General features: G+C 38.4%; 1 protein-coding gene across 1 annotated transcript in view; it reads left to right on the forward strand.

Moving 5' to 3' along the window:
- fign (fidgetin) overlaps window positions 1–23,123 on the forward strand; it is a 75,168-nt gene that overhangs the window by 43,247 nt on the left and 8,798 nt on the right. The gene's annotated exons all lie outside the window — the stretch shown is intronic.

Below are 23,123 nucleotides of genomic sequence, written 5' to 3' on the forward strand. Positions count from 1 at the left end.
ATTCTATTTATTTATTTTTATAACGCCTAGGTAGTGCCTATAGGTACTGTATTAAGCACCCTGTTTTTTGTTTTGTTTTGTTTTTTAATTGAGTGTTAATCATGGCATTTTCCAGTAATTTTTAGACAACTATCATGAAATTGCTTAATTTCACCTGATATTGTATTAAGCCCCCTATTTTTGTTGTTGCTTTTTCCCTCAAAAAATGTTGTGTTAATCACGGGATTTTACAATTATTTTCAGACCAATATAATGAAATTGGTTAATTTCACCCTGTGCCCTGTTTTTTTATTTTATTTTATTTTTTTATAGTATTAACCATGAGATATTACAATAATTTTCAGACCAATATAATGAAATTGATTAATTTCACCCGGCACCCCTGATAATCTGCTGTTTGATTGATTCGTCTTTTTTTCCCTCTCAACTTTTGAGGCATTTCCCAAAAAACGGCGATCTAAACTGTTGCTATGAAACATTTGCGAACGAAATTGTAATGCACGCTGACTGAAAATGTCTCCAAGCTGTTTGACTTCAGTTGTATTTCACCGTCTCCATCCCTTTATTCCATTTTAATCGCACATGATCCCGTGATTGATAATGTGTTTCCGTGCACTTTACAAGCCCGCGTTCGTCTGTTTCTCTTTGTGCTCGTCACCCACCCACCCCCGCCGCCGACCACTCCCCCACACAAGCACCTTGAGGGTGCACAGAATGTCTTGTTCCCTTTCTGTCTCCTTCTATTTGTTTTTATGAGCGGCTAATCTTTGCCGCGCACGTTCCGTGATGTTATTGCCGTCCCTGCCGTGATGTGTAGCGTGCTTACACACGGCGTACTCGCGCGTGAGAGCCAACATGCTCCGAGTTGCTTTATTGTCACCACATTGGCGCTTTCCTTTACTGGAGATGTTTCTTCGTCTCGGAAGGAGTCAAGGTAGCGGAATGTCTGCTGGGGATTGGCCAGAATAGACAAATCCCCCAGGTGTGCCAAAGTAGGTTTAGCATTGAGGCTTCTAATGGGGGAGATTCGTGTGCATTCATAAAGGTGGTAATTATCATATCCTCGGTGCAAGCCAAGCCGGGCTTCATTTGTCTCCTCCCCTTCTTAAATCATCTGTTTCGTCAGCTCAATGTGCTTTTGTTCATTGTTTACACGGCGCGCTCAACATGGTTCCGTACGGCGAGGCCGCGTTTGAAACCTGCGCTTAAAATGGATTACAATAATATTTTTGTGGTGAATGATGAATGTTTGAACGCATTATAAAGACGCACATAAAACAGACGTTCAGGTATTTGTCTAAATTATTTAGACTCGCTCTCAGAATCCACACTTGGGTGACTTTTGATAATAGCCGGCTCTTTTTGCCATCATTGTGCGCCTGAGTTGCTTATCATTGAGTAACCTTGGTAAAGGGAGGCGTTTTTTTTTTTTTTTTTTTTTTTTCTTTCTCCTCTCCTCCTCTGTCCTTCTTCCAAGGTGTTTCATTATTGCATGCTGTTGGGGAGTTTTGTATTGGGAGAATGCAGTAAGCCTTTCACAAGTGGATAAGAGAAAACTCAATATTTGGCCGTATTGAAATTCCTCCTGTGTTTTCACAATATGGTTTCGGACTAATCGGGCAATCGAGGCCGCCGTTCGGAGCCGGACCGAAAAGCTCGTGCGGCAGCAGAGGCTATTACATCACTATTTCACCACACTTGTCAGCTTCATTATATGCAAGTCCTGCTAGCATGTGTTTGGAACTCTTTTCAACAAGCTGCAAGCCTGAGAGCGATACCTCTGGCTTTATGTCGACAAATTGAATAGAAGCTCAACTTTGGTTGGAAATTCACTTTGAATTAATTTTTGCGGACGAAGGGTGCGCTGGACTTAATGTAGCATCAATGTCACTCGTTTTTATCTTGCTCTAGCACAATATGTCGTCGTTTGCATATTGGAATATGCAACTCAGTGATTACTATACATATATGCAAGTATTAACTTGTTTATTGAATAATGCTGATATTTAGTGCACCAAAGTCCAATCATATGCAAGCACGAGGGAAGCGGCCATCACCGTCCTCATGTTTCTTCGTCGTTTGTCAAATTGAATTTAAAGATAATTATTGAGTCCGTTTTGACATTTCTTACAAGCCTATCTAAGCATTTATGTTGCAGAAGTGGCTCTCGTAAGAATTTCATTTTAAAAAGTAATTAATGTCAATTATAAAAACACGTACACTGTATGTACTCCAGGCTTTTTAATTTCATTAAAAAGTGGTCATAGAAATTTATAGCTGAAAACCTTGACCATCACTGATTAAAAATTCAGCCATCACTGCGAATAATAACATTGCCAGCATAGCATGTCCACATTATTTTTCTTTTCATTCTTTTCATTATTAATGAATAACATTTACATTCTTTGATAACAGCTTGACTATTGCCGTTGAAATGTGTTTTTCAAAATGTCTCTTTCTGTTTTCAGGTGTCGGTACTAAGGCTGAATTATTTTTTTAAATAATGTACCGGTAACTGCAATTTCAACGCTGATTGCCATTTCAATGTTATTATTTTTTCAAGGTCCTCCTCCCATGCATTTTTCAACTAACACAAGCAATAAGTTCATCGGTATTATGATAAACAGTACCAGATTTATTATACATAAATGTTTACTTCTTCTAGGTTATGCAAATGAGCCATGAATTAATATGACCGACAGTTTATTTATCTACTTGAATTCGAGTTGTTAACTTATCAACTCATTTGCTCCCAAAAACGTATAAATACATTCTATTTTAAATGTTTTAAGTGTCGCAAAGACTTATTTATACATTTTTCATGTTTTTTTTATGCTAGAGCATACAGAAGGATTTGATGCAGCCTCTCAACTGCACAGAACGGTTGAAGCAATGGTAGTTATTACAAAAACGGCCAGCAGGTGGCAGCAGAGTATAAGAGATCAATCAGGGCCATGTTGCAAACAAGCTGATTTACCCACAGTTCTAAACAGATTTGTGAATAATGATGAAACTTAGCTATATTCTAATGCAAATTGCTGCATTACTTTTGGTAATGTTTTTATAGCAATAGAACACAATATTCTGGGGGCCTTGCAAAATCAGTCAAAATCCAGTAAAACAGCCAGGAGTGAAGGGGGTCGCTTCAGTGGAAATGGCTGCGAGTGGATGAGTTAAACACTGGCTGGCAGATTTTTTTGCGCTGACTATGATATCTTGACAAAATTCCACCAAACAAGTGTGGCACATGTCAGAATATAGCAATAATGCAAACAAATATGTAGCTTTATCACTTTAGCTTTTCATGTTTTTATGAAACAACTATATTGTCCCCCTCTTAAAATAATAGAGTAAGACTTTTTTTTTTTTTTCCAAAAATTATTATTTTTGCCTAAATCATCTCATGATGCAAATGGCTCTATTTTTTGTGTGTTTCCTGACAAATCTGAAAAAAATGACCTAGGCGATTATTATAAGGTGTCGATAAGTAAACGTCTCTATGTAAATATTAAATATATATTTAAAAGAGAAAGCCCACTGGCTGACCAAAATGAACCTTTTTATCCCCCAATTTGAAAATGACATTCTTCTACATTGCAATGTCAATTTGCATTACAATATATTAATTGTTCAGTATAATAAACCATCAAATTGTTAATATATTGACAGATAGACTCAAATATGCACTCTATTGCAAATACACATATGTGATTATTTGTTATTCATCCAGATTTATGTATGACTATTCACTCGTAGCTGGAGTGGTCAGGAAAGATGGCAGCAAAGGAGGTCCTTAACAATTCATTCATCGTGTGCAGAGCAGATCACCTGACGCCGGGTCGGCAGAATGCCAGACGCTGGCGGGGTGGGGGCGGATGTGTGTGTGCGGGGGGGGGGGGGGCTTGGTGCCAAGGATGGGAAGGGCAGGAGGGGGTGGAGGGCTTGTATGCTGCCTGACGGAGTGGAGAGGAGACGAGGAATGTGATGAGCGGAGGAGGGAAGGAGGAGGTGGGGGGAGGAGGCCGGCCAGGCTCGTATTTGCTGTCGTGTAGTTTTAAGGCGTTCGACTGCAGCCAGGCAGCGGGTATCTGCAGTGACACTGTGACATGACTACAGCAGCCAGCACTGTCGCTCGGCTCTCACACTGACCAGCTTATCAGGCTGCAGGCAGCTGTGTTAGTCAACTGCTCGTATCGCAAATATCTCCTTTAAGTTAAGTAATACAGCGGCGCCGCGAGATACGGATGTGATTAGTTACATGACCACGCTTGTAACGTGTAACTCAGTGAAATGAATAGGAATTATAATCCTCAAGAATCGTACAGTTTTTGACGCTTTTTGTTGCTACATTCAGTGGACATTGTGATGCTCCTTCTGTTGTTCATGCCTTGGCCACTTGGGGGCAGTATAATACAGACATGAGGATATACACCGATGCAGTCAGTACTCAGTAAGCCGTGTAAATATGAGCTGTTCTTTGCGGAGGATAAAGAACGTTTGTTAGTAATATTAACCGTTCTTCGCAGATGATAAAGAATATATTCGCGTGAGTTAGGACTGCACAATTTTAAGATAGCAATCGCAATTGCTTTGATCAATATTGTAATCACGATTGTTATTCACACTTCTTGAAAACGACATTATTGCTCTACTTTTCAACAAACAATATGTAAACAGTTTCAGTGCAAAATTAAACTAATGAATGAATAAATTTACCCAAGAATTTAAAACTTACCAAGCGTTAACTGAATAAAAATGGTATATTACAGACTGCAATTGTGAAGTCCAGACAACAGATGTTGATCCCTTTTGATGCACTAGCCATGAAGCTCCTCATCTCCATTTTTTTATTTTTTATTTTTTTGCTGTACTTTCTTCTCTTGGCATGTTCGCATTATGTCAGTCCACCGAGTGACTTTAGGCTCACCCTGTATTGTGCACTCTTTTGTTTTTTAGGCAGCTTAATTAAAGCTCTAATCGAGCGTTCATTGTTGGTTGGCTAACTACTGTTTAACAATGTGCTTGATTAGATATGTAGCAGCTAAAACACATTTGAATTCAAATTCAATACTTCAAATTTGATTTATTGTGCAGCACTACTGTGAGTATTTTTCTACTTGCATGTGTTGTGTTCAGATAGGGTTAGAACAGCCAGGCACAAATCATATTTGCTAGCTACGAAATTTTGCATCCCTTATTAGCATCAAGCTAAATGGACTTGTTAGCCAAAGCTGAAGCTGTGTGCTTGTTTTAAAAACATAACACGTCATTGTGTATGTTTAGTTTGACATTATTACTCTTCAACCTGGAGTGGCAATGAATGAAACATTGTTCATTATGTGCCAATCTGATGCTTGTTGTGAAAAAAATCAGCCAAACAACAGCACAATAGTCAGCTCGCTCGTATCTCAAGGCACCACTGTATTTTTATTGTTACTATTATTAGTCATGCGTGTGGCCTATTTGACTGTGCCTTTCAAAGTCCACCTGGAATTAAATTAATTTAACAAGAAGGGAAAACATATAAGAAAAGAGCACTCAAGAGTTCCGTATCATCCGAGAGCTTTAAGAGGGCTGAAGCTCCTTTTGTGTTCATTAACAGGAAATCACCTTTGGGAGTTCTGTTGACTGCACGCTCTGAAATAGCTGTTACGGTTACATCGCCCTATTGCCTGCTCGCTCACTTCCACACGGAGGAGCATCATGTGACGAAGGGCGGATATGCCAAGCTAAGATTTTTCGGAGAAAAGCCAAATGCGGTTGGAATGCAGCCATTGGCCTGTCTGTACAGTCGCACGTCTAATACTGAACACAATCCTTTATATATATATCCAGCATACTGCACATATTTAACTCATTTGCTGCCATTGACGGCTATAAAAGTCAAAAATTCATTTGAACTATTTCTATTAGTTAAACTTTTTTATTCACTTGATGAAAACCTAGACATTTAAAAAAAAATATATTTTTTATTTTATTTTTAAAGAAAATATTATAAAAAGTTAGGGGCGTCAGACGATTACATTTTTTAATTGTAATTAATCGCATGACTTCAATAGTTAACTTAAAATGTCAAACTAATAGAAATAGTTTGAATACATTTTTGACGTCTATAGCCGTCAATGGCAGTGAATGAGTTAACATTCTGTTATACATATAAGTGAACAATGAACTTGCATTCTCTCTTTTTTTTTTTTTTTTACGTGGCAGTTGCTTAGCGTATACTCAAGTGTAGACAGGGGATCTTAGATGGCTGCTGTGTCTGGCTGAAAGAGTATTCTCTATCCATAAACACTAAACACAGCTGACTTTGCAACGTGTATTTCATTCTTCTTTTTCTCTTCAAATCAACTTATTGTCACTTTATCATATTCTGTTGAGTGTGTACCACTTTTATGTTGTTCCCGCTGTGGCCATCATTGCATCTTATGCTTACACAATTAATTTTTTTAAAAAGCAATAGCAAATACATGCAATATAGCCACACGGCATTTATGCTAATATCATGTTGATACGAAGCACATTACAGTGATTTAACAAAACAAAAAAACACTGTATTTAAAAATAAAAAATAAAAATAAAAGGCTTTACGCTGATCTGATCGGCTGATTTTTTTGTTTGGGGGGGGGGGGGTTATTTTTTTCCCTATGCATTTCAATTACCGTCAATTCCACATGGGTTTTCGCTAATCGTGTGCCGGTCCAATACCGATCCACCGCGAATGCCAATGGTCGATTGTACAGTAAATATCAACCTTTTTTAAGTACATATATTTCTCCTTTTTTTTCCACTTATTAATTGGTGAGCGGCCCAAAAAATCATGATCATGTAAATCCTAAAAAAAAAAGGATGTAGGTAACAGGAGGAGATTTGAACCCCTCCTAGTCATAGTATAAATGTCTCTAAAAATACAGAAAAATGTACTGAGTGAACTTTCATTTTGGCCTCCACATGGCCTGCAGCAGATTGTATGATGCAATTTTGTGTGCACTAGTGACTTGTGGAATATTCTTTCTTCTTTTCTTCTTTTTTTTTTGTCTGAGGGGGAAAAGGCCTGAGTGTAAAGCGAGGGATATGACTAATGTGTAAATTCAAATTAATTAATAATAATAAATTACTTTTTTAAGAAACAATACTACAAAAACATTTGTAAAACTGTTTAATAATCATATTTCATGGTGAAGTCTACTTTTAGGAAGCATAGTTTCAGGATACTTTGCTTAACTCATTCACTGCCATTGACGGCTATAGACGTCAAAAATTCATTTGAACTATTTCTATTAGTTTAAATTTTTTTCCATTTTTGTTAACAAAAGTATGAAAACCTAGGAAAAAAATTATTGTACGTTTAGAACAGATATAAAATTTGTGATTAATCGTGAGTTAACTATTGAAGTCATGCAATTAATTTAAAGTAAAAAATGTAATTGCCTGAAAAATTAGGGGCGTCGGGCGATTACAAATTGTAATCATAATTAATCGCATGACTTCACTAGTCAACTCACGATTAATCACAAATCTGTTGTAAATGTACAATAATAAAAATTCTAGGTTTTCATACTCTTGTTAGCAAAAGTGGAAAAAAATGTTTAACTAATAGAAATAGTTCAAATGTATTTTTTACGTCTATAGCCGTCAATGGCAGTGAATGAGTTAATAATAAAAAAGTGTTTTACAATTGATTTTTCTTCATTTGATTTCCTGCCTTGAGTAGTTGGAATTTCCCTTCAATGGTTTCCAAAGAAAAAAAAAAGACAACTCCAATGTTTGCCAGCTGCTTGGTGCCAGTTTGACCTCCGAACCGCTTGACAATGTCCTGGCACTTTCAAAAAGTCATTGTTGCTTCTCATTTATTATGCCGTCATCGGAAATTAGCATATTATCGCAAAAATATCTGTAAGATATAGAACAATAGTACATTCATTTAGCCCTTGCTTCTGCATTGTCTACCTCTCCCACATCTTTAAATGCATCCCATGAGTCGTCAGCTCTGTTGTTTCCATTATTCATTCCAAAACGTACACAGAGCACAAAGAGGCTAGAGGGGTGAAAAATAATAATAATAATAAATACAAAAAAAAGTGGTGGTGCATGGCAAAGACGCTGCTTTATGCAAAGCGTGCCATGCCTTGGGACCTTGCCAGTTGATGTGCTGTTAGAGTTGCCGGCGCCCGCCCGGGCCAGGCATGTGAGCGAGTGTGTGCGGCGCTGTCAGGCTGTCAGTTAGGCCTAACGCGGCTCCCTAGAGGTACCTGGGGGAGACCCATCTTGCACCCAGTCAGCCTCTGCTGGCGGCCAAGTGGTGACAATGGCTTTCCACCGAGAGAGAAAGTGTCATAGCACGTATGTAAACCAGTGACAGATGACTGCAGACGTGCGGCCCGTAGACACGAGGCCTGAAAGTAAAGCACTTCTCCCCATCTCGTACCCGCTAGAGACCAGGCAGCGGCAGCCGCGAATACATTGACAACAAGTCAAAGGCGCGAATAAAAAAAAAAAAAAAAAGGAAAAAAGGATGCAAATCATTTGGCAAGACATACTCTGCGCGAGAACGTTTTTTTTTTGTTTGGCTTTGAAAAGGCGAGCCGCGAATGGGCGCAAGGAGTTGCGCGGCGCTTCAGGCAGCTTTTCTAGGCCACAGGTCACGCGGGTCAGTGTTACACTCCCTGCAGCCTTACTTCAACCCTCGGTCTGGAAATAGAACATGCAACGTCACCCAGCCAAGAGGGAGGTAGATTCCAGACCTGGATGGCCACGGGGCTGCGCGGATGGAATCCGCTTGTTGTGGAGTTAACCCCCCCAGTGATTGAAACCCGCAGCGTTCCCAACAGAATATTATTACACGCATACCCAAATGAGCCAGACGGTACAAATTGCCCCGTACAAAGTGGACCGGTAGATTTCCATTCGTCACTGACAGCTTTTCACACTTCATCAAGGGAGCTCGCGTGAGGCACAGGAAGATTCTTTTAAACGGTCGGCCCACAAGGACCTTTTACGAATACTCTTCGCAGGGTTGAACAGTTAATTGAATTCAAATCGACATCACAATGTCATTTTTAGCGATAGACCGATACGTTTTTTTAGTAGTCAAGGACGCCGATAACCGATGATAATTTTCACTAAAAGGGTAAATATTGTTATCAAAAATTAAAAAAATACAATCTCCAGCTCTTTTATTTTATTTTCATTTTTTTTTAAGCATATGTTTATTGAACATCGTTTAGGGTTCGTAAAATTTTGGAGTTAAAAAAAATCAATCTTTGCTTTACAAATCTTAACAAAAAGTTCAGGGATCTTCCAGGGGCAGTAGCATGCCTTCAAAAGTTAAATACAAACGTAATAGCTCCCTATTGTTTGCGACAGTAAATCCCCCAAAAAAAATTCAAAATATCTGAAGTATTAAAATTGTATTTATCTTTGTTTTAATTTCAAACAAAAATAGGAGTTCCCAGGGTCAGAAGCAAATATGAAAATTTTAAGAATTAGTTCCCTGATTTTTTTTTTCTCTGAACATTTTTCTTTAAATGGATCTATTAACAGCCGTATGATTCTTCAAAATATTCGTCAAAATGCTGAATATTGGCGCGGATAAACGGTCTATCCCTAGTAATTTTCAAAACAAAACAAATGTAATTTTAAAAAAATCTGCTTTTAGGCTTTGTTTTTACATCATGTATATTTTATGTATTTATTCATTTAGCAGCTAGCTTTAACTTTTCCCCCCAAGGGCCACATATAGAAAATGGAAGGATAAAAGAGCCACTATAACATTCTTTGACTTAATTAACCACGCTACAACCAATCCATCAAGCAATTATGTGATATAAATATTTTGAGAAATGGCATCAAACTTCTATTAAAAGTGATACTAAATACATAGTTTTGGTTTTGCCATAATTTTTGAGAGGCAGCTCTGTATCCCGGTAGAATAAAGCCACCCTACCCCTGAGCTGATCTCCATATTGAGGACCAAAACAAGAACAATCTGTATTAAGTTAAGAATCTTTAAACGCACACATATTTTTGTGCTAGAAAAAAAGAAATAACATCCACACCCTTAAAAGCATTGAAGGCTGAGTGAAATGTAAAAAAAATTTATATGCCGCGGGCCGTTAAAAAATGGTCAGTGGGCCGCAAATGGCCCCCCGGCTGTACTTTGGACACCTTTGTTGTAGACAGCTAATGTAAATTAATACCAATGTTTTGCTTTGCTTCATGACAGTTAATGTGTACCTGTAACGGCTGTCTTGAGCTACTGTAGTTGGCACCAAACTTAATTTAATTAGTATTATTAGCATTTCAATCTAATAAAAAAAAATGTAAGCCTAGATTAAAGATGCATTTCTTCAGCAAACCTATTCCTACTACCTGCTTAATGACGTTCATTTGATGCTAATGCTAAGGCTAATGCTAGCCCTGAAATTGCATTGGTTAGCATGTTGGTATCATTTGAGTTGGAAAAGGCGTTGTCGAATAAAATAAAATAAAATTCCCAACATGTTAATGCGCCTTCAAACGCAAAATTAAATTAAATATAAAAAATTCTATTGATCTTAATTGAATATCATGTTTGGTGTATTGTTACAGCCCTGCTAATTATAGATAAAATAAATGTAAAAAAAAAAAAATCTAGATTGCCCCACAAATGTTTTCACTTTATTAACATTTTGGCCTTGGCAGATCGCTACCCTCTGCAGAATGAATTCTCGTTTTGATTATTATAAGATTGTTAAAAACAACATTGAATGCTGCAAAACTCTGTACTTTACCTTCCGCTCATTTCATATTTGACACAGGTTAACATTTCCAGCTATTCATAGCCTTTAAGAAATCCTCGGCCATCATTTCCCCAAGCAAACCTCCCTTCCTTTTCTCATTTCAATTCCACTCTTTGAAGGTTCGCGCTCACCATCCTTTCTTCACGTTGTTGTACAGATAATTCTAATTAACACTTAGAGTTCGCTTTCAAAGCCTTTCTTTCAGTCGCGAAAATGCATACAAGGTCTATGGGTGGACTTCAAACATGGCAGATTAAGTGACTCAAATGAAATATGTCTTTTAGATGAGTTCAAATATTGTTTTGGTGCTTGATGCATTTTGAATATCAAATTAGTGCTGTAAAATCAACACTCATTTTTTTCATTATTGATTATACATACTGTAAGTATACAATATATAACCTTAAATATATATACATCATTAAATCAGTCTGGTCCCTGATTAGCGAAAATCCTATCCGAAAAAAACATTGAAATACATTGGGGGGGATATATTTTATACTTTATTTTTTATTAATCAGATGATTAATTTATAATCTGCATTTTTTTCCTGCCAAAAATCGGTATCAGCAGCAACCTTAAGAAAAAAAATTAATTCATATCGGTCAGGCCCCTAATAGAATCACTGATTTATAGTACATTTCATACACAACGTAGTTTAATACACTCAACATATTGTAAATAAAAGCCTTACAGAGGTAAAAGAGCTTTAAAAATACGGGGAAAAAATAGAAAAACTGCATGAATTTCAATCTAAATGTAAACGTATTAATTTACACTTTATTGCAAAGTTTTTTTCTTAAATCTGTCATCTTGATATTATTTACTCTGATAATAAATAAATACCAGCAAATCAAGGGACCGTATTATACAAAACTACTAAGGAAAAAAGGCTGCCTTATAACTAATGAGAAACACTTCCTTCAACTCTGTTTTTAATGTCGAAGTTGCCTTTTTTGGTTCCCATACTTGTCTCCAGCAAGTTTCTGACAAATCTCGCAGCGAGATGCCCATGTCATATTGATCTAAGATTGCCTCACTTGTCTCATTTCACCTTTTGTTCCTGCCTGTGTTGGACAAACGACCTTCTTTGAGACGTGAACTGTTTCGGATCCTCGTGGCGCAAAACATCCTCTTTTATGTCCCCACTTTTTTGATCGCATGGCCCTTTTTATATTTATTTCTTATTTGCTTGCCGGTGTATGAATGCAGTGGCAGACATATCAAATGTAGTCGAAGCTATACTGTCCAACCCTTGCAATCCTTTAATGCCTATAAAGTCGGCCTTTAGAAACATGAAGGTTGAGGTAATAGGAGAAGCTGTGAAAACACTTCTTTTTTCTTTTTTCTTTTTTTTTTATATCAGCCCGTTGTACGTCCCGTGATCACACCGTGAAGGATGAGCTTCCTTTACAATGCGATATCCCGCTATCCTAACCAGGTTAACGCAGCTATAAAAAGTAATGGTTGGGAATGGGATCAGTGAATAAGATAACCTGTTCCTTTCCAATGAGGCTTGGCCCTGTTGGTTTTGTGCACCAGACGACTGCCTCCCAGCGCCGTTAAATTGCTTCATTACAGTAAACGTCAGCACTTGCTAAATAGAATAGAACCCAGCAAAATCACATCAAATGCTCCCTTTTTTTCCATCCTCTGCTGTTTACAGTTAGCATATTTGATTAGTTTTTTTTTTAGTTTTTTTTTTAGGGATAACAGGACATTTGGGAATAAAGATGTTGGTGAGCAGCATTTGGACATAAAGGCGATATTACGATATTAAAATTGGCACGATGTTGTCATTTCCGTCAAAAAAACATTACTTTTTGTTTTGTGAAATACATTGACCATGATCCTTTGCGCCGCTGAGCCAATAAGAATATATGACAAGCCTTTTTCTTTGTCACTGCTGTTAATATGTACAAAACGCAATATTGTGCTTTTTTTTTTTTCTCCCCCAAAACTAATTAGTCTGATATTTTCTCTTGGAATATAGATGAATTGATTTATTGTGTTTGTCAAAGAGGGCCTTGAAAAAATAGTTACATATTAGATCGCAATATTGAAAAATATCAAGGACCAAAACAAAAAAATGCTAAATAAATAAAAGACTTAAAGTGAAAATAAAAACGGATATAAAAAATCTAATAAAAAAAAAAATAATAATAAAAAATATATATATATATATATGGAAATAAAAATAACTATATTATATATGTTCTTATTTCTTTTTTTTCTTTTTTTACAATATTGTGAAATATTATACTGTATCATGACCTTTTTTTTTTAACCGCCAACCTCCCCACAATATCGTGATAATTATCGTATCGTGACATTTATCGTATCGTGACATTTGGATATCGTTACATCCCTCGTCACAATGCGCCTCTCTACTTTTGGAGTGTGCAGTAACCCCTTGTGTGAGTGTGTAACCCCTTGAGAGGCAAATTAACCACAAAGGTCTACAAAAAAAAAAATCATTGCTTTTACTGGATTTTCCACGATGAAACCCCGATTACTTGACTCCAACGGCTGTTTTGTCTTAACCGACGAGACATTTGAGTTGTCATCCGTAGCATGCACAACGGAACATTATGAGTCCTGCCTCCTCCAATTGTCTTATGGTTGTGTGGGGGGTGAACTTGTGTGTCAAGGGCTGTTCTTTGAGCATTTGTGTGGATTTAGCCACACTGAGGGTTGTAATGGGAGACGTAGCCTCGGGGGCCTCTTGGCCCGGAGAGTCATGCTTTAATGAGCATCACTGAAACTGAGAAATGACAGCTCGCCGACTCTCTCAACCTCCTGATTTACTGTATTAAAGGGAAAATTGAGAAATACATGTTCCCCTCCAGCCATTAGACGTAACTATTACTTCCACATATGAAACCTCTCGGGGAGTAAAAATATCCGGGGGATTTGACTAATTCCTAAGATTTATATATATATATATTAAAAAAATGAAAAGGCACCTGTGGTTTTATATACCGGCACATTAAAAATCAATCACAAGTTTACTATGTACCAGCAAGTTGTAGACAGTGTAGGAGCATGGCTGTATCAGAAAAAAATACATGGAATAGAATTTCAACAAACAAAAACGATTGGTAGGCTAGTAGAGCTCAGACTTGGCCAAAAATCCACAATCACTATTCGTATTGAAATTAGTCGCTGAATGACCGACTCAACTCGAATGGACATTAAAATTAAATTAATTATAAATACAAAATAGTTAAAAATATTTATTATTAGTAGTAGTATGATTAAATATATTTTATATTATAACAACATTATTATTATTTTAAATTATGACTAAAATAACTAAATATAAAGTTAAAAACTGCATTTGAAAAAAAAAAAATATATTATTAAATTGTTCTGCCCTACAAAAATGTGATCTTAGCTAAGATGGTCGTGAACGTCACAAAAAGTTGCACAATGTTTGATTGATTGACATCTGCACGTGTATTTAACCAAACGGTCAAGTTTGCTAGCTTATTGCTAACACGCAAACGCAAAACGTCATAGATGTGCTAATGAAACTTGCATTGACATAATGGTACGACAAAACGACCCAATATTATTGCATCTTGAATCTTCTGCGTTCCATCGCCAAATTACGTGCAGGACGCCTGTTTATGTTATAGTGCCCCTTGTGGCCAAGATGCACACACCAGAACGGACAGCACAATGCCAATTGAATGATCATGATTACTGAACTGTTCAATTATTTTGCATTGTATTTAATGATGTTCCTACTGTATGTTTTTATTGAGTGCAAAAGAAATACAGTGGCCATCATTGTCACATTGTGTTGATTTTACTCGAAATGAACAGCCTCAATATCATGTCAGTGGGTGGAGATGAGTTAAGAAAAAAAAAAGAAGATTTTGTTGCTATGGTGACCACAGATCACTTACTTTAGCTGCGAACCAACCAAGACTCCTGTCATGTGTTAATGGTTGCCTCCATGCCAATGTTACTTTTAAGAGTTGTACATAGTTTGCTGCAGGCTGAAATGATCAGACGTGTTGCTGTTCACTCACACTGAAAAGTAAATAACACTTTACAAGTGAGGGAGAAAAATACATTCCTTATTGTTGCTGCACTGTACTTTCGTTTATTGGGATCATTTTTTTGTGGAAATCGTAAAGTACATCTCGACAAGATCTCAATATTAGCAATGACTGCTATTTTCTGTGCTTTTACTTTGGTGAATCGACAGCTTTGGGCTTCAGAAGATAATTCCCACAGATTGAAATGCGAGTGGCCGTAAGCAAGGTTTTTTCTCAGGGACGAGACCTGTTGCAGTGTTTGGATATCGTGTTAAAATAATGACGTGTATTGTTTGGTTCCAATCTTGTCTGTTGGTTAAACCAAAACGTGCTTAATTCTGTTGGCAAATGTATCCGTTGTCAGATTGTTATATTGGTTTGTAGAATTTTGACTTGAAACTGGCACATTTCCTTTGATGAGGTGAGACAATGGGTTTTAAAATGGCTGAATGTTGTTTTAATGGGTTGGGAGAATCTCCCTGAATGTTCCCAACATGTTTTTTGATGCCAGTCTTGTCTTAAGTCGAATAATGTTGCCTTTGGGTCGTTTTCAGAGCTGAGGTCAACGTGGATGCAGCTCAACTTTTTCCTTCGCTGGCTGACCATTTTCCTTTTTAGACATGCAAAATGGCGCCCTGCATCGCTGCAATGCAGTGTGTGTCTCAATGCAAGGTGAACGTTCACATAAATATACTGTACAAATTATTTGCTGAAGGCAACTTCAAACTTCAAAATAAAGTTTGCCAAGTAATACATTGACGGCGATGCAAATAGCCTTAGTAGACATTTACTTTGAAAGTGGGCTACGTCGTGGCGTGATGGCGAGCTCGACTTCCCTTTCAGATGTTTCTAGTTTTGATTGACGTTAAAGTTGCGACAACACAACGCAACGCTATCCTGAACTCAAATTCAATCGCTACTTTAGGACGCTAAGAAACCGCTAATTAATTACATTGTATGATACGGCGGAATTCTTCGGCGTAAGTGGCTAGCAGCTAGGTGTTAGCATTACCAACGAGTGAGTGTGCCTGGTCGCTGTAAATGAGTTTGACAGCTGGTAGCTGGCTTACTTTCATTTTTTTTCAATATTATGGACCAAGGCTACTTTGTTTTTCACTCGCCATGTTTAAAGGAAGGAAATGTGCCTTAAATTGCACTTTGCGGTCTTTTCATTAAGCCCTTAGTACCTTATTTATACATGCATACAAATGGACCATGTATAAAATAAGAATGTTTCTGCCTCTTATTGCACTTCCAGGTGTTCCTAAATCCTTAACGGCTATATTAGACTCTTTTTTTTTTTTTTTTTATGGGGAAAAGCATTTTACTAAATAAATGAAGACAAAGTACTGTTTATCTTTTTTTGCTGATTTGAAAAACGATCCGATCCGAAGCGTGACTTTTGTGATCCGTTGCACCGCTATTTTAAAGGCTGAAATTCTGAGGATTTGGACAATTCTAAAATAAACATTGATCATTTAAATAATTAAACTTAACTTAACTAAACTTAAAAGCCGATTAACGGATTAATCATTGCACCTGTATTTAATATACAGGTGCAATGATAGGTGTAAAAATATGAAAATAAAAAATTGATGACTGACATTATTTTGATATTCATGACTGTATATTATAATAGATATGACTGTATGCTGAGATGAATTAAAAGAATGTTTAAGAAAAAAAAAAAATTTTTACATTCCAATGAATCTTGCTCTAACACATCCCATTTATTCTGTAATCATATTGTTCTGAAGCGAACAAATCCTGCCATCCTCTTGTCCATTATGCCCGCAGAGCGATTTTGAAGACGATGCAGTCATGGCGGTCATTATGGTTATCGTCGGTATCTCGGTACGGACAGCCCCTTTTGGGATCAATGCGCTTGATAGCGCGCGGACGTTTAGTCATTAATCACCGTGGTGGTCAGACTGTGAAATTTATGAACAGTGGGCGTGCGAATACTCGCAATGAAGAAGACATCTCTTTTCCAAATGAGGGGTTAAACGGCACCCTGCCATCTCAAGATTGGAATTACTGCCTCGTGGAGCCGTCCGTTGGAGTCCAAGTCATCTTAACTTCATATGTGGCATGAATGAGAAACCGATGACGGCGTTTGCCACCGTATCCCAACGGCTTGGCCCCGCCCTTTCTTCCCATCCCTCCAGCCAATTTGAATAGGAGCTTGTTTTTAACCGTCGATGTAATTACCGTCTGTCGGCAATATTTGCACGCCTGTCAAGTGTGGCCCGCGCGCGCCGCATAAAAGCAAAAAGCTCTCGTAATTATGTTTACATCCAGAGATGAATATCCCGGGATTGTAATGATCAGTAATTATAAATACTTCTCAGCATGTCTGCAGCCTCACTGGAGGCTATTGTGCGCTGTGAAGTCTGCAGTTTGTGCGGCTTAATAATGACATTGTGCGCCACTAAATAAGGACTGTTTTTTTTTTTTTTCGTTTTTTTTTTGGCCAAGAAGTTCCGGTGCATAATCACGCTCCAGTCTGACTTTAAAGAGCTCATTACAGTTAGTTTTCTAAAGAGGCGCTTATTAAACACAGTTACCTAATAAGCATCTTGGGTGGTGCAAATTGGTAAAAATGGTAATGACTCTGATTAGGCCACGTTTCAATTATGACAGCTTTCCCTCCCCCCGTCTCCCTCAAATGCTCCCTTCCCCCAAGCCAAAAACAGAGGAAGGAAAAGTCCAGCTCTTTATGCGCTCTCTCTCTCTCTCTCTCTCTCGTTTACACACACACACACACACACACATGCAGGATATACGCACACGCACACGGAAAAAGGAAAAGAAAACGGCGCTGCCACCTCGGTGCTTCCTTTCAGCCGCACTGTAATGAATAGAGAATTGTCCAAGCGGCGGTCCAATTTACACACTGGGAAATTGGATAGACAGAGTGGAGGCCCACTCTTGTTTGCTTAAAAAACGGTGCTGGCGACCAGATTAATAGTTCCCAAAAAGGTCAACATTTCTGTTTCATCCGTGCTGATCACTGAACCTGAAATTAAACACCGTAACGTCGCGCATCGGCGTGCTATCGCGATGTCAAATGCGCGTTTTGACCCACCAGTGTGATTTTTTTTTTTTTGACGATTTATCCTCCCTTTTTTTTTTCTTTTTCTTTTTTTTGCAGTAAAGCAGGTTAGTTTCATCCCTGAGATGTTGACAAATGCGTTTAAATCAATATGCACATTCTTGAAAGCTTGAAATTGTCAACCTAACAAAGGCAGCATTTGATGCGGGCCGATCAGTGGAATGTGATCTTCAGCCCTCGGGCTGTCGGCAATAATTCCACAAGTTGAATATAATTAGAGCTCCTCGCATAAAACAAAGGAACCTGTGGATGTTGAATTTGGCAGCGCTGGGGACCGTTGTCATAAAAACGGACATGTGCATGTGCTTAGTTTATACATTTACAGCTCAAAGCCTTGTTATCACATTGTCTTTAAAATAGTAGACTTGATTAATATTGGATGTAGTGCAATTCGCTACCAGTCAGTTCTTAATGTGTAACTGTATTTTTTATTTGTATGTTTTTGTTGTTGTTGCTTTGTTTTGCATCTTTTTGTTTGTTTGTTTGTTTGTTGAGTGGACCCTGAATCTGGAATACATTGAATTAAATTGAATAACAGCAAAGCACTGTAAAATCCCATGAGTAGCCATTTTTTTCCTTTGTACCCATGTATATTATCACCCCCCCCCCTCCAAAATTCACCCTTAACTCATTCACTCCCAGCCATTTTCACTGAAGCAACCCCCTTCGCTCCCGGCTGATTTACTGGATTTTGCAAGGCCCACAGAATATTGTGTTCTATTGCTATAAAAACATGGAACCTACCAAAAGAAAGATTAGAGTCTCTTCTTTCATCAGGGGAAAAAAAAGTATATTTCTATCCGGTTCCTTTTTGCAGCAATTAGCATTAGAATATAGCTAAGTTTCATCATTTTTCAAATAAGCTTTTTTCAACATGGCCCTGGTTGATCTCTTATACTCTGATGCCACCTGCTGGCCGTTTTTTGTAATTACTATCATTGCTTCACCCGTTCTCTGCCGTTCAGAGGCTGCATCAAAGCCCTAGCCCTCTGTACCCGTGTATAAATAGGGGGGGAGGGGCGTCTTATATTTTCTCTTTACCCGTGTATAATACCAAAATCACATAATACACCCCCCAAAATCACCCTTAAAAAGCCATTTTTTTCTCTGTACCCGTGTATAATAGGCCCCCACCACCACAATATCACCCTTAAAATGCTGGTATTTTGTCTGTACCCGTGCATAATATCCATCCCCCATAAATCACCCTTAAAAAGACGTTTGGTTGTTTTTTTCCCCCCCGGACCTGTGAATAATATGCACCCCCAAAATCCCACTTAAAAAGTGTTTTTTTTTGTTTTTTCTGGACCTGTGTTTCAAAGTAATACAACCCCCCCCACCCAAAAAACTCCTTAAAAAGCCTCCCCCCTCCTCTGTACACATGTATACCCCCCCCCCCCCCTGCCATACAAAACAAAACCAAAAAAATCTGCATCAAAAAGCTGCTCACCCGTCTGTACCCGTGTATATTACGGCTGCTATGCTTTATTATACAATTACAATTACAATTCCTAGCTGCTGCCTAAGTACTGGAAAACATCTGAACAATGTGAACAAATTTTGTTTCCCATTATGATTCTTATTTTTGGCAGAAAAAAAAAAAGAAAAGAAGAAAAAACATGTTATTCCTAAGATTTTACAGTTCCATTTAACCCATTGCACTCAGACATAAAATCTATTTTCATTCCGTTCAATATAAAATATCGTCTTGTTCCACAAATCAAAATCCTTTGTGTGGCGCTTGTGTCCTACACGGAGAGCGTTGACAGCGCGATGGCTTCAGGTAATCATCTTGGATGGTTCATTATATGAAAACCGGGATGCTCGTGGACGACAAGTACACTTTGCAAGTAGCACCTCTTTGATTGCCTTAAGTGGCACATTGTTCAGAGGCCATTAACAATAACAGAGGAATCGCACTCAATAAGCCCCCCCCATGCAATTTTGCTATTGACGAAATGCGGCTTGAGTGTTAATGAACCATTTTGACCAAATCCATCGCTCGATCTCTCGGTTCACGGAGTGCCGCTTGCCGCCGGGCCGGGTTCCGCCTCATCCGTGGGAGAACATTTGAAACGATCCGAAATAGCGCAGTAATTGTCGCCGCGACAACTCGTGTCGAGATAAACACTCAAAACCTATCAAGAACGTCATATTTACATCATTGCAGATGCACGCGGTTCAGAATTGTCCAAATCTGCGCTGAGCGTTTACTTGAAGTGGATGATGGCAGGAATGTTTCACTCTGGAGTTGTTTTGCAGCCGACAATACTTGAAGTTGAAAGGACTTGTTTCAGCGATTTGAAATCATTCTCATGCGATACGGAATGGAATAGCCGGTTGGGGAACATTTTTAGAGAACGGATGCGCTGGATTTGCAACAGACTTTATTTAAGACATCGAGTGCAACAAGTCTTAACAACGTGGAAGAACACGTTTCTATCTTAATTAACTTGAACATGTTTATGGAAGTGTTCAATACTAAGTTGATATAGTTACCTGACTTTTGGTTATATACGTGCTGTTTTTTTGTATTTCAAAGGTAGTGCATTATTTTCATCATCCACATTTGTTGTCATGTTGTTTTGTGTTACAAAGATGTGCAGCGATTAATCGACAAGTCATCGATTTTCAAATTAATCGATACGTATTTTGATTAGCGATTACTCGTTTAATTTAAAATTGTCTAAATTTTTGGTTTTTCAGCATCTCGTAGTAAATGTTCTTAGATTTCAGTAATCCACCATGAAAGCAAAGTTGCTACCATCTGCTTTTAAATAGGAAAACAACCTATTTGCTAATTTTCTAACCTGTTACGGACCAAACCAAGAGCTGAATCATAATTGTTTGTGAATTTTCTTCCATTTTTACATATTGTAATGCAATTAATCGCCCAAAAAAATCAATCACTAAAATAATCGGTAGTTGAGCATTTGTCCTCCTCAGTAGCTTGTGCCTAAATTTGTCTGGCAGGGTTTTTGTGGTGTTGTCTTTTTTTTTTTGCCTTGGGCTTTTCTCCCCCTTCATCATTAGCTTGGATGGTTGACAAGCATGTAAGGCATAGCATGGATCTCTTTGACTAAAACCTTGTAAATTAACACAATTAGTGCAGCGTAATCCTGCTAATTAGCTCCTGGTGTGGTGGGTGGGCCAGTGATGGAGATGGAGTCAGACGGGGAAGGGAATCATCCGTTATTCTTTCCAGACAATAACCGCGCTTGCGGAGCTGCAGCCGCCCGGTGCTTCCTAAATCACGTGTGCAAAAAATACTGCAATACTGGAACGCGGCACTGCAATACCTGCTCGGGCAAGGCGGAATTCTTGCTTTCGGAAGTAAAACATCTGCTTGGATGCGTCCTTTTTGAGCGGCTGTCTATGAAACATTCTTTGAGGGTATAAATCATCTGATAATCCCTCAACAAAATCAAAAATTACCACATGCATGAAAACATTTTATTTGCGCATTGACGTCGGGGTTTAACTTGATCCTTGATGTCATTCACATCGCAAGGCTGAATAGGCCGGGAGACGTTCGCAGTCAAGCATGTGTTTTTTTTTCTTCCCCCCCCCCCCCCCCCCCACCCCCAACCCCTCCCTCGCTCTGGATGGGAAGCAGTGGGCAGACTTGATGTGGATGTAATTCCTGCTGGGCTGAGGGGTTTGTGTGATGAAAGCAACGGAGCGCTGCCAAGGAAGATTGCTTTGCTGCGCTCCTCCAAGCAGATTTGAAACTGTCTCCGAATGCTTCAGATGAGAGTTGGATTATGGACTGACCCACCATGTCCGTCTGTGTCATTCTGCTCCGTCTTGGCCGGATTACAGCGCCAGCGCGTCTTGTTTGTCTCACATCCTCATCAATGCGTCTCGTCTTACTGTTGTGTTGTTTGTTGGCCGCATGGGACGCGTGTGAACGCAGCGCTGCCAGTATTTAACCCGCCATTGGGCAAGGAACCGTATTTGTCGTTTAAACGGGGCAGTGGGATTTATCTAAATTCGACTCAAAAAATACAATTAACATGGAAAAACGTATTCTTATGTTTACAGTTGTTAAATAAAAAAACATCTCTCTCGCTTCTAAATATACGTATATATTTACATATACGGAACATATATATGTATAAATATACGTGTATATATTTTCATCAAAAATACTTTAAAAAACATATTTGCGCGACCTGGATGAGCCAAAACCAATATTTTATGTTTTTAAGCGGCGCTTATTTCGGCTTAAACACGAAAACGCGACGCGCCTGATGGCGAGCCGACCTGCTCGATGGACGTCCGTTGCTGGAGGTAACAACAGCACAACTTTAAATAACTATAAAATGGCGTGATTATTTTGGGCGAGGCACAGGCGCCGTAAAGTCGGAACGACAGAGGTCACGTAACTCGAGGACTCCATGTAATAATATTATGAAAATATATGTGGCGTTAACTCATTGATTATCACAAAAAAATATTGTATTAATCATGGCAGATTAATCACACTATTAATCTCGAGCCTTTCGCTTGGCAGTGGATGGTTACATTAAAGGTAGCACAAGTTGTGTTTCAGCAATGAACACATATATGAATATGAAATTGACCAAATTGTAACCGAAGGTTAAGTCCAATGCCAGCGATTATTTATACATATATATATATATATATATATATATATATATATATATATATATATGCATATATTCACATACATAATACCTTTGAAATTGTTAAATAATCAATATACGTCATCATCAGAGGTGGGTACTGACGGATGCCCGTTTTGCTGACGAATGACGAGAAACTTCAAAAAAAGGATGGCCAGTGGTGTCAAAGTCCGGTACCTGAGTTCTGCATGTTTGAGAGGTTCCCCACGTTTAACACAGCTGATTTATATCAGCAAGCTCTGCAGGAGCCTGATAATTATCCTGAATCAGGTGTGTTGGAGTAGAGAAACCTCGAAAACATGCAGGACTCAGGCCCTCGAGGACCGGATCTTGACACATGTGGACTAAGCACTGACAGAAGTGGGTTTTCATACAGACGGAACTCTGCATCTTGGTTTGGCTTGAAAAAAAAAAAAAAAAAGAGATGGACTGCCGATGACTGAAGGGTTCCCAAAATTGCCCACCTCGAGCCTCATGAACACAGTGAATTAAACAAAACTGGTCATGTTTGAACATTTTCAAGTTGTGT

Source organism: Leptonotus elevatus, chromosome 12 (genome assembly GCF_054856555.1).
Source record: "Leptonotus elevatus isolate MCC_2025b chromosome 12, RoL_Lele_1.0, whole genome shotgun sequence".
In the NCBI taxonomy this organism is placed as follows: Eukaryota; Metazoa; Chordata; class Actinopteri; order Syngnathiformes; family Syngnathidae; genus Leptonotus; species Leptonotus elevatus.